Source organism: Octodon degus, unplaced genomic scaffold (assembly GCF_000260255.1).
Source record: "Octodon degus isolate 3935 unplaced genomic scaffold, OctDeg1.0 scaffold00110, whole genome shotgun sequence".
NCBI lineage: Eukaryota > Metazoa > Chordata > Mammalia > Rodentia > Octodontidae > Octodon > Octodon degus.
The window spans coordinates 1,429,732-1,443,323 of NW_004524686.1; the positions used below are offsets into that span (position 1 = coordinate 1,429,732).

The 13,592-nt window shown below is 38.3% G+C and overlaps 1 protein-coding gene and 1 pseudogene across 1 annotated transcript in view; one reads left to right on the forward strand and one right to left on the reverse strand.

Annotated features, from left to right (window-relative positions):
• Positions 1-13,592, reverse strand: part of Kcnmb2 (potassium calcium-activated channel subfamily M regulatory beta subunit 2) — a 303,871-nt gene that overhangs the window by 194,719 nt on the left and 95,560 nt on the right. The gene's annotated exons all lie outside the window — the stretch shown is intronic.
• On the forward strand, positions 115-2,818 carry LOC101577752 (annotated as a pseudogene).

Sequence of the window (13,592 nt, forward strand, 5' to 3'; positions counted from 1 at the left end):
GGAAGGAAGGAAGGAAGGAAGGAAGGAAGGAAGGAAGGAAGGAAGGTGCATGCACGGTAGAAGGGCTGAGTAGAGCCTCCCTTGGGGATGGGGAATGTGGCTGTGAGAGGGGCCATGGCTTTCCCTTGGTAACCACAATGCTGCCTGCAGCCTCACCTCCCTGGGTTTGAAGTGTTACCTCCTTGGATGAAGGTGTTTGACTTCTGGCTCAGGAAGAGCCACTCAAGGGGAGGACACCCCATACCGCCAAAAGAAAGCTAAAAGAAGTGATAGTGATAGACACCCATCAGGTAAAGTGTTTACGGTTTAGTATAAAGCAGAGAGAGGGGAAATCCCATGTTGGGAAAACAAAAAGAATGCCAAAAAATTATTTGTCTGACGAATCTCAGTGCCAACACAGAACTTCCCTGGTGTGGATGATGGTTGAGGAATGTAAACTTATTTGTCCCTCAAAACTACATGAAATAGCTATTGTATTATCTGCAGAACTGCACTATTCATTATCTGGAAAAAGAGAAGTAGGGACAGGAAAGGAGAGGAAGGGAGGGCAAGCAAATCTAAAGATCCCTTCCTCTTTTCTTTCCTTTTCTTTTTTCCTGTAGTTTAGGGAAGGGTCTAAAGGGTGTTCAGGGTCTCACTATCACATCAGACTCACAATGATCTGCCTGTTTTCAGCCTCTCAAGAGCTGGGATTACAGGTTCATGCCACCATGCCCAGTCTCAATTGCTATCTCAGCGTGCCCCTGGGGCAGGTCCGACATGGCAGGCATGGGGATTGAATCCCCAGCTCCTGTGCCTGCTTGCAGGTGATTTAATATGCTGAGATATTTGGTCAGCCTTGATCCCTTCCTTTTGAAAGAAGAGAGACTGGTCAAGTTGCCAGCACTCATGGCATGGCTGAATACACTGAGTTATTGTAGGAAGATGTTTCTGACAAGCTTTGGGGCTCTGCTTTGATCCTGGAGCTTGAGCAAAACCCCGATAACTTGGAAGCACTATAGCTGAGTGAGTACAGAGTGTGAGAGTCCTGGGACAAGAATGGAAGCCAAACCTTGAGTTAGTAACAAAAATAATTTGCACCTCTTTTTAGCTTTTCCAGCTTTTCTCATTTTCATGGAGTAATCACAATAAAATTGGAGCTCTGTGTATGAATATCATGGATCATGACTTAAAAAGACACATGTTTTGGAAAGAACTGTCTTAGAAGACTGTTGATGAAGGCCTTAAAAACCAAACTTTAAAAAAGGTTTATGAAAAATCTTTTCAAAAAAATCAGGGGAGGGGCAAGTGCAAGGGCCTGAGTTCAATCCCCAGTTCCACCAAAAGAAAAAAAGAAAGAAAGAAAGAAATAAGTACCAGGGGCTTGTGGTAAAACAAGAACAACTATTGCATTGTGAGACCTTCTTTATTTGCTTCTGAATCTGGTTGAGGAAATTTGTACAGAACTGAAGCTGAGTGAGAAGAATATGATTCACATATTGGTGACAGCTCTTGAGCAGGACAATTTTGAGCTGCTTATTGTAGTTGTAACATTATCACTGTCAACATTTTTATGGAGAATAATAATGATATGGTAGAGATGGTTCTTGCTAAAATAACTGGTAAAAGCTGACATTGTATATGCACAAAGATTTAGTAAATATCACTCTCCAGCTTTTCCTAAACCTCTCCCTTGACATAGGAATAAGCAAGATGATACAAATTAGACTTCTACTCAGACTCACAGCAGTCCTAGGCAAAGAAAACAACAAATAGCACTGTGTATTTTACCACATAATCATGGATGATCGCTTTAAATCAATGTTTGCATACACTAACTGCAGGTCACAATTAATGAAGATGCCTTCTGAATATTCAGGTGAATGAATATTGGAACTCATTCTTTTTTTTCCTATTAATCTTGTTCCTAACCAGAGGAATGTACAGCTGACTTGTGAAGGAAATGGGTTGAAGTTACTCCTAAAAAAGGCCGTGGAGTTTAAGGATTCATCACCAATGAAAATCATTACAATCAATACTCAGAGTAATGGACCAACTAAAATTTTGTTATTCATTATGTAGAATGTTTGGGTACTCTGGCAAATCTGTTCATTCAAGATTTGGACAGGGAGACATTCTTTAGCAGTACAGGTTGGTTTCATACCATAAGCGTACATTAAAGCCAGTACTGCAAAGGTGACCTTGTTTTAGAAGTAGATATAATTATTGGAACAATATGTATGGATGACTCTTGTGCTGTACTGCTAGCTAAATCTGTGATAATCTATGCCCTTATTGAATTGCTAAATGTTCAACAAGAAGATGAATTTGCATGCCAGGTAATTTGTGTCCTATCAGATGGTTTTTCCACCATGCCATGAGAGATATCCTAATCAAGGAAATGCAGATTCCAGCGTATCTCATGCATCTGATACATGATAAAAATAATGAAATGCAGAAGGTCTGATATAATACACTAGACATTATAGCAAGATTTTATGAAGAAATATGATGAATGCTAAAAACAGTCAGAAGGAAAACTTTTGCTGGTATAACTCTCAGTGGCTGGAGAAAGACGAGGGTGAGTAGTACTTGTAGGACAATGGCTCAAACTGGACCATATATCCATGAGGTAGGTAATCTTGAAATATCTGAACTTTTCTATAGCTCAGATGGATTAATAGCCACTGAAGCAGCTATAAGCCCAGATTTCTTCAATGACTGTCACCTTCAGAACAGAGATGTAGCTGGACAGCACTGATTTCCTGGAAGCCTTTGAATGGATGGCTTTGGCCAACCAATTGGTCTTCTCAGATGCCTCCCTACACCTTATGATTAATGCCCAATGAACCTCCAGCTGTAGTTATAACTCTTGATAAAATTGTCCCTATCAGTGTGCATACTCAGTTTAGAGGAAATCTGTGTGAGTTGTGTTAATTTTGACATTGGCCTAGTAATGCATGTTGATACTATTGTAGGTCTGTGTTTTTTATATTTCCCTGTTGTTTGCTGTAGATTAATTCTAGCTCCTTCTGTGTTCTGTTGAGTAGTGATGCTAACCCTGTTCACTCATCCAATCACATCTTGATACCAAATAACATTTCCTAGGAGACTCAAAAGTGAATGTTGACTGGAAGATAAACACTATATTATACACAAACTGTGGCAGTTCTGATCTTGGGAAATAGGGTGAGCTTCCATTTGGAAAATCTGACCATGGGATTCTTTATTTTCTCCTGTTTTGTTTTTTCTCTGTATCATGCTTCAAAAACACAAGGAAGATCTTATAGGCATGTATACATCTTAAATGATTATGGGTAACTCAATGTCTGTAGCCCAAAAAATTCATTGTCATGTTTTATGAACTTGGAAGTAATTTAAGATGGAAGACTAATGCTAGGGAGATAGATGAGTAGTCTAAGCACCTGTCTGGCAAGCACAAGGACTCTGGCTGGATCCCCGGGACCACATGCAGAGTTGGCCCCCACTTCTGGCGTGGAGCTGGCCACCAAAACCGGTCATAGTGTCACTGGGGAGGATCACTATAAGTCTGAGCTGCATAGTGAGACAAGGTACCAAATAAATAAATAAATAAATAAATAAATAAATTTTTAAAAGGTGGAAGACAATAAAAGATTGATTTTTTTTCTATAGCCTCTAATTGTTAGTAAAAGGGTAAAGAGAAAAGACCTCAAACTGGCTTTTAAAATAAAGAGGACAATAAAGATTCTGTGTAGAAATGTAGAGATTTTTTTCTTTCCCTCTTCTGCTGTTAAATGTTTATAAGTCTATAGTGTTAACTAATGAAGGAAAAGTGCTACTCAAAGTGGATGATAGTTATAAACCTAAAACTAAGAAAATGATTGAAAATAATTGAGCATGACCAATGCATCTAAGAGAACACTCTGATTTAATGTAATTGTTTTAAATTTGCTAAATGTTTTATTGTCTGTTTATCTGCCTATTAGTCTGCTTTTATTGACTGGCAGAGGAGAGTTTCTTTTGCACTTCTATATGTTCTTGTAGCTGCTTCAATAAAAAATTTTGAGCTGAAGGTAAAAAGAAAAGAAAAGTGATTGATAATTTTTTTTCTTTTTTTCTGGTACTGGGATCAAACTCAAGGTCTTGCGCTTGCCAGGCAGGAGCTAACGCTGCTGAGCTATCTCCCTGGACAAATCATTGATCTTGATGAGGCATGGTAGAATATGGCTTAAATTCCAAAACTCTAGGAAGCTAAAAAAGCAGAGGAATTAAAATTTTGATTTTTTAAAATGTATTTAGTACAGGGCTTCACTATACAGATAAAACTCATAGCGATCCTCCTATTTTCAGCCTCACAAGCACTGGGATTAAAGGTGCATGCCACCAGGCCCAGTCTCAGTCATCTTTTCACGGGCCACGGGGGTGGAGCCAGCAGGACATACTGGGGATCAAACCCAGTCACTGAGCCTTCATAACCAGGTACTTTAGTCTGCTGAGTTGTCTGACTGGCCCTTAAGATTTTGAATTTTATTCAACATATTTCTCCATCATTGTTCAGATGGGAAAATTAGATGATCTTATCAGATTGCTTTTAGAGTTAAATTTGGGCCCAGCCTGGAAACTTACTGATTTAGTAAGGCCCTGTCTCAAAAATAAAACAAAACTAACAATAAACAAACCAACAAAAAATGGTTGAGGATGTAGCTCAGTATGAAGTCCCTGGGAACAATAACAGTACAAAATCAGGCACTCAAACTTAGACTAAAAGTATAATTTAAACCTATTTCACTGGGTTAGAATAATTTGTGATATGTAAATTGATAAGAGTGAGAGATTTTACCATTTTAGTATTTCAGTATTAAAACTCACTATTTTCCTTCTGGTTTGAGGTAAAACAACTAATACTGCATTTAGGGAGCATCAGTTCTTTGTCAGGTATTATGCTAGATGCATGCATAACTGCAAGAGAAACTCTTTCTCCTCTTCCACTTTTAGCCAAGAAGTTAATATATGTTCACTGATCCTATCTCTCATTCTCAAAATGAAAATAGTAAGAGAATGGCCTTCCAGATGTGCAAACCAAGAGTTTTACAAAAAGGGAGGAAAAATCCAATTTTAAAGGATCTTCAGATGTTTTGTAGAACCAAGTAATAGATGGAGGTGCAGGTGGGATTATTTTCTGATGATTTTGTGTCCCAAAAGGTCTTTGAAAGACTAATGACTCACCCACAGTGGAAGAAGAGGAAGGAACAGGGAACAGGAGAATAAACAACTGAGGATCAAACTGAGAAGAGAGCCTAAGGGTTAAGCTGCTCCTGAGGGTGCAGAGCCTGGTGTTGAGTTACACAGCTACAATGGCATTGATTTCTATTAACTCCGCTAGATAGGTTTGCTTTTAACCATTTTATAGCGAGTGAAATGAGTCTCAGGGAAATTAAATAACTTGCTCAAGGTCATACAGATAGTAATAAATAGCACAGGAAAGTTTCAAGTCTTGTCTAATTCCAAAGCCAATGATTTTTCTTTTCTACTGGAGGAAGCATAGCATTGTAGGAAAGTAGGCAGATCCCAGTGTCAAGTCACTTTGGCTCATTTTCTTGGATTGGTATTAATTGACTGTGTAACCCTTAGAAATTTATTCAATGTATTTTTCCATCATTGTTCACATGAAAAATGAGATGATCTTATCAGATTGCTATGCAAACTAACTGAAATAATGTCAAGCTTTTAATATATTACATGTTACACAATAAAGGATCAATGCATGTAAGCTGTAATTATTCTAACAATGTGACTTTGCTTTTGTCACAAAGAGAAAACACTATTTGAAGATGTTTGTGAACTCATAGACATCAAAAAATATTTAGAAAGTGCATCTTGGAAGACCCACAATGAAATGGTTGATTATTGCTATTTTAAAAGTTTTGTAAGGGAGGAATTCAAAACAATTTGGTAGTCTATATCAGGGTAGTCCATTTAAAGCACTCCTCAAATTCATATGTCCTTTTGGTTGAAACATGTGTGTGTGTATGTTCCCTTTGATAAGATATTCAACAACTTCAAACAATATAGGAATTGGCACTATATTCAAGAAATTAAGTTAGTTACTCAAAGAGCTCATGTTCTCATTCAGTGTGCTTTTAAATGAGTTGGAATAGAAAATAAGAAGTGTAACAGAAAGGTATAGATTAAATATTGTGGGTAGACATTTGGAGGCAGAAATGATTGCTTCTAGCAGGAAGCTGTAGGAAAACGTTAGAGAAGAGAAGAGGTGGCAATTGCTGCCTCCAGGATCAATTTAAATAGCACATTTAGGCACGAGAAGGTAATGGGGGAACAACCTAGAGGTGAATAAGAACAAGAAAATGGATGAAATTCAGTTGTTAGGAATTTATGTGAAAGAGGTTGGAAGTGAATGAACCAAAAAACAGGGAAAGAAATTGCTTGAAATCACGTTGCGGAAATCTCAAAAAGAAGTCCAGGGAGTTTGACTTCTATGCACAGGTTAGGGGGCACGATGGAATGGATTTAAGCATAACAGGTTCTGATCTTCCTGTTGGGAAATGACTCTGGTGGTTATTTATGGAATGGCCAAGAAGAGAGACAGCGAGGTGAGAAAGTGAATTAAGCATTGTGGAAATTCACGATAAGGTCTGAACCAAGGTGCAGATGGAGAAAAGCACCAGTCTGCAATATATCATGGAATAGGATCAGCAGTACTGAGACCTAGTTGATGAGTTTCCAGAAACAAGGAGGAATCTAATAAATTTAAAGTTTGCATGGCCAAGAGGGTTCTAGGAGCCCTTAGTAGAGACAGAAATAGATGAGTTATAATTGAAAGAAATAATACAATTATTGTGAGACTTAATAAATTTGAAGACCATCTTATAGAACTTCCAAATAAAGACATGATCAGTAAGATGTTAAAAATGGACAACAGCACATCAAAGATAGAAAATAGCTACCATAAGTAGGGTTCATTATGAGCCCTGCATTTTTTTCTACCATCTTTGTTTCTGACTGGTGTTCCCAGCTTCACATTGCGGGTTTGTTACCGATTACTTCACAAATCATCTCTCTATATATGACCTATGTTTTCCTCATGTTAGATTATTTACATTCACCAAGCAACAGAATTGGAACAATAAACTTTTGTCCTCAGAAATTTTCTTATGTTCTCATTTCACCCTACAGTTGAGGAAACCAAAGACCAATGTAATTAATTAGCCTTTAAGCATTATCAGATACTGGTGAAGAACATGCTCACCTCTCTTCTACCTGGATCCCAGGTTTTCTGTGTCACAGGATAAGGATACTTCTGTCCAAAAGTTCTATGTCATAAAATATTTCTGCCCCCCTCTGAGTCACAAGAAACCTCTGATTTCCCAAAATAATAAATAGTAATGTTCAGAAGAGACCCCAATAATAGAGGAAGATAGTGCTTGAAGGGAGGCCTCAAGTGGCTGGCTCAAATCATGAGACCAGTTTTGCACATACGTTCCACATGAAATTTCACAGACCACTAGAATTTGCAAGGTACTAGGAAATCGAGGAAGTACACTTTCTTATCATTACACAGTTTTAAAGTCTCCAGTATTCAGTGATCTCCCAGTGCCATGAATTAGAACTTGGGTCTTTGCATTTGCATTCTTTAATGATATGCCTGGAAAACATAATAAACCCAAACCAAAGAAATGTTTTGTGTGTGAGAATGATTTTACTGTGCCTGCCTGGGTTGCTATTAGAAATCCTTGAAGAAAGGAAACACTGATTTAGTGTTACAGCTGAGCCACAGATTTCAACTATATCAAGGACTCAAACCATGAATACTTATTAAATCTAACTTTAAATCTGAATTCTATTTCAATTTTTCTTGTACCAGGAGGTGAACTCAGGAACTCATGCTGCCCAGGCAGGCACTGTACCACTGAGCTATATCCTAACCCATAATCTGAATTCTAAAATAAATTTAGTTTGGTAAAACTGAACAAAATATACACAGCATGATCTGGGAAGGCAGATTATCCCTTTATCATCTATCCAGGATGTCAAAGAATTATGAAACTCTAGATTTTCATTAATAACACTTGTATTATTACACAGTATACTAGTGACTATGAATTAGTAGGCAATGAGCAATAATAAAAGTATTTAACTTTTATAATTAGTTGTTTAGCATTTTCATGAAATTTATAATGATATTTATAAATTAAATGATATTTATGATGATAATCCTTTGAAAGATGATTTTATAAACAAATGTAAATTTTTTAAATGTGGCAATATAGTTTCAAGGGTGGAAGACTAGTGTGTGAAAGATACACAAAATTTATGTCTGGCTATACATTTCTTCAGCTGTCTGGCTTAAGAAGGACTATGACATGGAAATTGGACAGAGATGTACAGCAAGCTATGAAACTCTGGAATGGAGAACACAGCAAGATGTCATGTCAGGATCACACTAATTTATAGAAGTTCCATTTGGAACCTTTCAGAGATATTCTACTACAGATCTATTTAAAGCTGTCTCTTGTTTTCTTAAATTCTGTTAGGTGTGAACACTGAGCTCAATGTAAGGAAGTTGTGTTTTTGTATGTGTGTATAGTCATGTCTTACTTACTTTTCTCATTGCAGAGACAGAATAGCTGACACCCAAAGCTGAAGGAGGAGAGGTTTCTGTCAGTTCACAGTTTGTAGAGGTTTCAGTTCATAGTTGGCTGCCTGCAAGCCAGAGTGGCATGGCAGAGGGGCCTCGCAGGAGAGAAACAGTCCATGGCAGGCAAAAGGCAGAGAAGCAGCCAAGTGGCAAGCGGCAAGTAAACCTCTTTCTGTTCCTTATATTTTATACAGGTTACCTGCCCTCAAGGTGGATAGCACTCACACTCAGAGAGGGCCTTGCCAATATCTACTCTTAGAAGTAGGCCAAACCAATGACTGAACTAATTTTGCAATCACACACTCTTAGCCACAGCACCACACATTTAATCCCAACATCACAAATTGTAAATCTAGTGACCCTTGAAAAGCCCCACCAATGACCACATTAGGCTTTCAGAAGATCTCTAGATAAGAGCCATGACAGTGTATGTGCACCTATATAAGGAATATTATAATTACTGCAAACGAGCATTCCATGTCTGTTGGAACCTTGTCTCAATGACCTGTATGCCAGCCTCACCAGCCTACTGATAGGGAAACAATCACTATTCTATATCCAAATCGTACTAATTGTTTTCTGTCCCTGGTTCAAGAAGACTGGTAAAGTGTCCTCCCTTGGCATGGGCTTTGGCTCAACCTCAGGGAAGTTGAGGACTTGCTTGACTCTTTCGGCCCAGGCATTGCTGGCCTCCCTACAGCCACACTACTGCATGAGAACTCTGGCTTATTCAAGGAACTGTATCCTGTTATGTTCCAAAGCCAGCAAATCATAAAACAAAACAAAACATTTCTTTGACTGCTACAGTCTAGGAGCCTCCATACACTGTTCATGGGACAGGGAGAGGAGAAATTTTCTTTTTTATTTTGCTCTGACTGCTACTGTAATCTCTATTGTTTCCATCTTTCCTAATTCTTCCCAGAACTGGGGATATCAAGTCCTTTCATCTTAAAGATCCAAGTTCATCAGTTCAAACAAATGGAGGCCTGTACAGGAGGGTTAGAGGTATGCTTAAGCTGTTACTTGCTTTGTCTTCTTAAACATTTCTCTCAGATTTCATGTCAGTTGGCAATTGTATATTTTGGCTCTGGAGGGAATTTAGCATTGGGTTCTACATCACTGAGTCACTCTATGGTCCTAGCTTAATTGGAGGTGTTTAAGAACATCTTGAATCTGTCATCTTTTCACCTTGCTCTAGCCACTCTTTGTGCTACAATGTTATGGTTGTTATGGAGAGATATACCTTATAGTTAGACAAAGCTTTGTGATTTCAGCCTGTTGAAATGTGTACATTTCCTGAAGCATCATGCTATTCCTGTCCCCCAAAGAAACGAAAACATCAGAACAACAAGCTCTTGACTCCCAGATGATGTGGAATAATTCATGGTTTCAATTAAATGGCACTCAAACCTGTTGCACTGTCAACCTATTGCAGTGAATGTAAATTAAATAGCCTTTGCTTTTTAACTGAAACCATTCTCTAGCAAAGCTTGAAACCATGCATGACATAAAGCTGTGGGTAAAATTGCTGTTTTTTTTTTGTTCTATATTAGAGTTAACGTCAAGGTCCAATATGTTCAGTCCTTGGTTTGAAAATTACATTAGCACAATTGACTCTCAGTAAAATCCAAATTAGTTAAATAAAGGAGTGCCAAGGCAAGGTGCAATCAATAAATCAAATTTTAGTTGAAATTTTTGACTCTCCTTCATTATAACTTTTAATTTGATTTGCAGCAAATAGTACATCTACAGTGTAAGTTTCTCTGGCTCTTTGTCTTCTCCAACTCTAGTCAAAGGCCCACCATCCATCCATCCCTACCTCCATCTATCCATCCACCCATCCATCCATATACCCATGTATTCCTCAATTGATCTATTCATTTGTTTCCCACAGTGTGCTATTTATGCCTAACCATGAGTAAGAAAAATAAAATTTAAAAATGCCAGGTGAATAGGCAGAAGCTGGGTAGTTTTTTTTATCATGATCTTTTAGCTGGGAAACTTGAGTCCTGCAGCCCTTTCTTTCAATGTAGCTATGGCTGACAGCACTAATAACCTGCCAGTCCCTTTTTGGCCTGTCTTAGGCAGGAAGCATGATTATGAATGTATCTTGACCAGCAGGTACTGAGATATTTATCAGTCGCAGACAGCAAGTAATCTGAAGTGGGAAGACCAAGAGGGTTAGGTTGTGAATGAGAAGAATATGTTTTGAAATATAACCCCAAGAATCAGGTTAAGAAGAATGAAGGGGATCTCTACCTTTCTTAAAGTTCAGTTATTTAACTGCTTTTCAGAGTTAAACCTCCAGCAAAAGACAGTGGAACCACCCTGTCTGTAATAAAGCAATGTTGCTATTTGAGCTTCATTATTATGTATGGTTCAATTAAGCTTTTAAATTGTTTCTGTGCTTCTAAAGAAACCTTATATACAGGATATGACCCAAAAAAGTGTTTCATACAAATCATTTTTCATTATAGACATAATTTTGTTTCTAAAACTATAAAGCTGATTAGTCTCTAATGAAAATTTCCTAAGAAGTATTCCAGCAATTCTGATCTTAAGAGCAGACACTATTAATGTAATGCAAGATTTGCTTAAAGATTTGAAACTCAGGCTCTCATTCCCACATGAATTTGCATCTCTAGCTACCCAGAAGGACCTCTGCCCTGTGTGCAGAAAGGAGATGGAAGAGTGAAGAATGCAAGAAAGATAGAATGACATTCTTTCTGTTTCCATCTCACTTTTTTAGATTTACTAAGCTGGCGACTAGATTTCATAGCATGATTATAAAGAACAGAAGCTGGCACAGCAATCTTCAAGAAAGAATTCCTTCAACCAAATCTCACCCTGTGGAGAAGCCTGGTTCTTTGATTGCTCTTGAACTTGAACCATCTCCTCAGACTTTTAGGAAGGAATTTGTCCCTTAGCACTTATTTATTTATTTATTTAGTGGTACCAGGGATTGAACTCAGGACCTTGTGCTTGCCTGGCAAGTGCTTATTCTACTGAGCTATCACTCTGGCCCTTTGTCCTTTACCACTTGTTATGGTTTGTGTCTAGTTGTCCCCCCAAAGCCTTGTGTAAGTCATGGAACAGACACAGCTGGGGCAGCAAGTGGCTTGAGGGGTGGGTCCAGAGGATGGGGGCAGGGCTCAAGGGGCAAGGCCAGGGAGGTGCAAGCCAAAACTGACAGCATGCGCTCTGCACCGCCTGTAGGCCAGTGGCTCCTCAGAGGTGTGGAGCTGGTCATCATGGACACAGTGGCACCCCAGCCTTTCCTCCTGACACTGTAGCGTGGAGTGGCAATTAAAGCCACCTCTGGAAGAGAGGAGATGATTGGAGAAGACAGAAGCACTGACCCTCTCTCTTGAGCAAATAAGTCTCTGAGGTCTTGCTACATAATTCAGGCTGTTTCAAGCTATGAAACCTTCAGTAATTGTGAGCTAAATAAACTTTTCCTCCCTTCATTTTGAGTGTTGGGTATTTGTCCCAGCAACAAAAGTAACTAAGACACAACCCTTTGATTATTTTTTAGGAGAGATCAACCCTTCTGCCTGTTAATTTTTCCTATAGAACTGCTTTTCATTCATCTCTGCTTTTCCTGCACACATAACCCACTATTTATGATAAACAGTTCCATGAAGAGAAAGTAGTAGTAATAGAAGTATAAATGTCAGAAAATTTAGCACCATAGACAAAAAACAGCAATTTAGGGCCAGTGAGATAGCTCAGTGGACTAAATCACCTGCTTAGGCAAACTTAGACAAGCACAGGGACTGTGGTTTGATCCCCAGCACCACATGCTGCACCAGCCCCACCCCAGGTCTGGCTGAGACAGCCAGAGTCCTGGCATAGTGGCATATGCCTATAATCCCAGCCCTGGGGAGGCTGAAAACAGGAGGATCACTATGAGTCCAAGCTGCATAGGGGGACCCTGTAACAACAAAATACATTAAAGAAACAAAAAACCAAACAAATAGTAACAATATACCTGGGTTAAAAATTGAAGAAAGTGGCTTGAAGAATACAGGTATGGAAAGCTAATTGGATTTTGAAATCAGGAATTCAGAACTACAATACAGATCATTAGAAATCACAGAAATTGTTGGAGAATAGGAATAACATGCATAAAAATATTTATTATACACATTAATTTCAGTTAATGAAATTTAGTTCAGTTAAACAAGTACATAGTCTTGAGAGCTAGTATTGTTGAGATAATTACAGGGGAAATTATTAAGCAGACAGAGATCTTATAATGAAAGTAGTCCATACTTTGGATCAGGTACAACTTAAAATTGAGTATATGTTTTCTCAGATACTAATATAATAGTTGTAATACACATGCAGTTGGAAGAATTTTCTCCAGAGAAATCCAATGAGAATACTATAAAAGAATTCTCTCTAGAATGATGTCCCCTTTTCCAAATGGCAGAAAGCTGTAGTGTTCCTCAACAAAAAGGTCAAAAAGTGTCCTTCTAAAGTATTAGATAGGCTCCTTTATCTAGTTGCATCTTCCAACAATGTGTCTTTGATACATTTGAGTCATATCTTGTGCTGGATACTTACAAAGGCCTCCATTATTTTATCTAAAGCTTTAGACTGTAATTCGTTGATAATCTTGTTACTACACAATCGTCAAAGTTCATTTGCTAATCTTACAGATATTGGCTAACACACCCTCTCTAGAATTTTTGATTCAATTTTCTCCAGTTCATATTCTGTGTTATAGAGAGTTAAATGAAAAGTTAAATTAACTTTAGTTGGGGGAAAATAGGATCACTATTTTTCCTTTGACAGGATTTCTTTCCAAGAAATATTTACTTTCAAAATCAAATGGGAGAGTCCTAGCCCAGGTCCGGAATTTCTGCCGAGTTCCAGGAACCTCCAGACCCAATCCTACCCAGGTCCGCAGCAGGAAGGAGATGAGCACAGCAGCCAGACCTAAGCCAGACGCAGCTGGATAACTCCAAAA